Raw genomic sequence first — 4,638 nt, 5'->3', positions numbered from 1 at the left:
GGGAGGGGGGAAATGAGGAGAGGGAGGGGTGAAATGAGGAGAGGGAGGGGTGAAATGAGGAGAGGAGGGGGGAAATAAGGAGGGGGAAATGAGGAGAGGGAGGGGGAAATGAGGAGAGGGAGGGGGAAATGAGGAGAGGGAGGGGGAAATGAGGAGAGGGCAGGGGAAATGAGGAGAGGGAGGGGGAAATGAGGTGAGGGAGGGGGAAATGAGGAGAGGGAGGGGGAAATGAGGAGAGGGAGGGGGAAATGAGGAGAGGGAGGGGGAAATGAGGAGAGGGAGGGGGAAATGAGGAGAGGGAGGGGAAATGAGGAAAGGGAGGGGGGGAATGAGGTGAGGGGGGAAATGAAGAGGGGGAGAAATGAGGAGAGGGAGGGGGGAAATGAGAGGGGGGAAATGAGGAGAGGGAGGGGGGGAAATGAGGAGAGGGAGGGGGGAATGAGGAGGGAGGGGGGAAATGAGGAGGAGGGGAATGAGGAGAGGGGGGAAATGAGGAGAGGGGGGAAATGAGGAGAGGGGGAAATGAGGAGGGGGAAATGAGAGGGAGGGGGAAATGAGGAGAGGAAGGGGGGAAATGAGAGGAAGGGGGAAATGAGGAGAAGGCGGGGGGGGGAAATGAGGAGAAGGCGGGGGGGGAAATGAGGAGAGGGAGGGAGGGGGAAATGAGGAGAGGGAGGGGGAAATGAGGTGAGGGAGGGGGAATGAGGAGAGGGAGGGGGAAATGAGGAGAGGGGAGGGGGAAATGAGGAGAGGGAGGGGGAAATGAGGAGAGGGAGGGGGAAATGAGGAGAGGGAGGGGGAAATGAGGAGTGGGATGGGAAATGAGGAAAGGGAGGGGGGGAATGAGGCGAGGGGGGAAATGAAGAGGGGGAGAAATGAGGAGAGGGAGGGGGGAAATGAGAGGGGGGAAATGAGGAGAGGGAGGGGGGAAATGAGGAGAGGGAGGGGGGAATGAGGAGAGGGAGGGGGGAAATGAGGAGGAGGGAATGAGGAGAGGGGGGAAATGAGGAGGGGGAAATGAGGAGAGGGGGAAATGAGGAGGGGGAAATGAGAGGGAGGGGGGAAATGAGGAGAGGAAGGGGGAATGAGGAGAAGGCGGGGGGGGAAATGAGGAGAAGGCGGGGGGGAAATGAGGAGAGGGAGGGAGGGGAATGAGGAGAGGGAGGGGGGAATGAGGAGAGGGAGGGGGGAATGAGGAGAGGGAGGGGGAATGAGGAGAGGGAGGGGGAATGAGGAGAGGGAGGGGGAATGAGGAGAGGGAGGGGGGAATGAGGAGAGGGAGGGGAAATGAGGAGAGGGAGGGGGAAATGAGGAGAGGGAGGGGGAATGAGGAGAGGGAGGAGGGAAATGAGGAGAGGGAGGGGGAAATGAGGAGGGGCAAAATGAGGAGAGGGGTGGGGGAAATGAGGAGAGGGGTGGGGGAATGAGGAGAGGGAGGGGGAAATGAGGAGAGGGAGGGGGAGAATGAGGAGAGGGAGGGGGAAATGAGGAGAGGGAGGGGGGAAATGAGGAGAGGGAGGGGGGAAATGAGGAGAGGGAGGGGGGAATGAGGAGAGGGAGGGGGAAATGAGGAGAGGGAGGGGGGAATGAGGAGAGGAGGGGGGAAATGAGGAGAGGGAGGGGGGAAATGAGGAGAGGGAGGGGGGGAATGAGGAGGAGGGGGGGAATGAGGAGAGGGAGGGGGGGAATGAGGGGTGAGGGAGGGGGGAATGAGGAGAGGGAGGGGGGAAATGAGGAGGGGAGGGGGGAATGAGGAGAGGGAGGGGGGAATGAGGAGAGGGGGGGGGAATGAGGAGAGGGTGGGGGAATGAGGAGAGGGAGGGGGGAATGAGGAGAGGGAGGGGGGAATGAGGGAGGAGGGAGGGGGAGGAAATGAGGAGAGGGAGGGGGAAATGAGGAGAGGGAGGGGGAAATGAGGAGAGGGAGGGGGCAAATGAGGAGAGGGAGGGGGAAATGAGGAGAGGGAGGGGGAATGAGGAGAGGGAGGGGAATGAGAGAGGGAGGGAATGGGGAAGGGGGGGAATGAGGAAGGGGGGGATGAGGAAAGGGGGGGAATGAGGAAAGGGGGGAATGAGGAAAGGGGGGGAATGAGGAAGGGGGGGCGGAATGAGGAAAGGGGGGGCGGAATGAGGAAAGGGGGGGCGGAATGAGGAAAGGGGGGGCGGAATGAGGAAGGGGGGGAGCGGAATGAGGAAAGGGGGGAGCGGAATGAGGAAAGGGGGGGCGGAATGAGGAAAGGGGGGCGGAATGAGGAAAGGGGGAGCGGAATGAGGAAAGGGGGGGCGGAATGAGGAATGGGGGGCGGAAGAATGAGGAAAGGGGGGACGGAATGAGGAAAGGGGGGGCGGAATGAGGAAAGGGGGGGCGGAATGAGGAAAGGGGGGCGGAATGAGGAAAGGGGGAGGCGGAATGAGGAAAGGGAGGCGGAATGAGGAAAGGGGGGGAATGAGGAAAGGGGGGGAATGAGGAAAGGGGGGGATGAGGAAAGGGAGGGGGATGAGGAAAGGGGGAGGGGGGATGAGGAAAGGGGGAGGGGGATGAGGAGGGGGGGGATGAGGAAAGGGGGAGGGGGATGAGGAATCGGGGGAGGGGGGATGAAAGGGGAGGGGGGATGAGGAAAGGGGGAGGGGGATGAGGAAAGGGGGAGGGGATGGGATGAAAGGGGAGGGGGATGGGGGACGAGGAAAGGGGAGGGGAGGGGGACGAGGAAAGGGGGAGGGGGACGAGGAAAGGGGGGGGGGACGAGGAAAGGGGGAGGGGGGGGACGAGGAAAGGGGGAGGGGGGACGAGGAAAGGGGGAGGGGGGGACGAGGAAAGGGGGAGGGGGGGACGAGGAAAGGGGGAGGGGGGACGAGGAAAGGGGGGGGGACGAGGAAAGGGGGAGGGGGACGAGGAAAGGGGGGGACGAGGAAGGGGGAGGGGGGGACGAGGAAAGGGGGACGAGGAAAGGGGGAGGGGGGGACGAGGAAAGGGGGAGGGGGGGACGAGGAAAGGGGGAGGGGGGACGAGGAAAGGGGGGGGGGGACGAGGAAAGGGGGGGGGGACGAGGAAAGGGAGAGGGGGGGACGAGGAAAGGGGGGACGAGGAAAGGGGGTGGGGGGGACGAGGAAAGGGGGAGGGGGGGACGAAAGGGGGAGGGGGGGACGAGATCGGGAGGGGGAGGAAAGGGGGAGGGGGGATGAGGAAAGGGGGAGGGGGGATGAGGAAAGGGGGAGGGGGATGGGGGACGAGGGAAAGGGGAGGGGGAGGGGGGACGAGGAAAGGGGGAGGGGGACGAGGAAAGGGGGAGGGGGGGACGAGGAAAGGGGGAGGGGACGAGGAAAGGGGGAGGGGGACGAGGAAAGGGGGAGGGGGGACGAGGAAAGGGGGAGGGGGGACGAGGAAAGGGGGAGGGGGGGACGAGGAAAGGGGGGGACGAGGAAAGGGGGAGGGGGGGACGAGGAAAGGGGGGGACGAGGAAAGGGGGGGGACGAGGAAAGGGGGAGGGGGGGACGAGGAAAGGGGGAGGGGGGGACGAGGAAAGGGGGACGAGGAAAGGGGGAGGGGGGGACGAGGAAAGGGGGAGGGGGGGACGAGGAAAGGGGGAGGGGGGACGAGGAAAGGGGGAGGGGGGACGAGGAAAGGGAGAGGGGGGGACGAGGAAAGGGGGACGAGGAAAGGGGGGACGAGGAAAGGGGGTGGGGGGGACGAGGAAAGGGGGAGGGGGGACGAGGAAAGGGGGAGGGGGGAACGAGGAAAGGGGGAGGGGGGACGAGGAAAGGGGGAGGGGGGACGAGGAAAGGGGGAGGGGGGGACGAGGAAAGGGGGAGGGGGACGGGGAGGGGGGAGGACGGGGGACGGGGGGTAATGAGGATGAATTGAGGAAATTGCTGATTCCGGGCCGCTGTGTTTGCGGCTCTGGGCGGGGTTTGTTTTGTGTCGCAGGCGGAAGGAGTCAGTGCTGGAGCCGAGCCAAGGCGGAGAGAGGAGCCGGGGGCTCGGGTCTGATTCTTGTCTTTGGAGCAGCGACTGAGCGCGGGTTCCGCAAAGATGCACCGAAGGGGAGTCGGAGCCGGCGCCATCGCCAAGAAGAAACTTGCAGAAGTGAGTTATAATCTATTGCCCCTTTCCCCCAGTTACAATCTAATGCCCCTTTCCCCCAGTTACAATCTATTGCCCCTTTCCCCCCAGTTACAGTCTATTGCCCCTTTCCCCCAGTTACAATCTATTGCCCCTTTCCCAGTTACAATCTATTGCCCCTTTCCCCCAGTTACAATCTATTGCCCCTTTCCCCCCCAGTTACAATGTATTGCCCCTTTCCCCCCCAGTTACAATCTATTGCCCCTTTCCCCCCCAGTTACAATCTAGTGCCCCTTTCCCAGTTACAATCTATCGCCCCTTTCCCCCAGTTACAATCTATCGCCCCTTTCCCCCCAGTTAAAATCTATCGCCCCTTTCCCCCAGTTACAATCTATTGCCCCTTTCCCCGAGTTACAATCTATTGCCCCTTTCCCAGTTACAATCTATTGCCCCTTTCCCCGTTACAATCGATTGCCCCTTCCCCCCAGTTACAATCTATCGCCCCTTTCCCCCAGTTATAATCTATCGCCCCTTTCCCCCAGTTACAATCTATCGCCCCTTTCCCCCAGTTACAATCCA

Source organism: Somniosus microcephalus, chromosome 24 (genome assembly GCF_052327205.1).
Source record: "Somniosus microcephalus isolate GS21.2 chromosome 24, FLI_Smic_1.0, whole genome shotgun sequence".
Taxonomy (NCBI): Eukaryota; Metazoa; Chordata; class Chondrichthyes; order Squaliformes; family Somniosidae; genus Somniosus; species Somniosus microcephalus.
Note: the sequence above shows the minus strand (reverse complement) of the source record.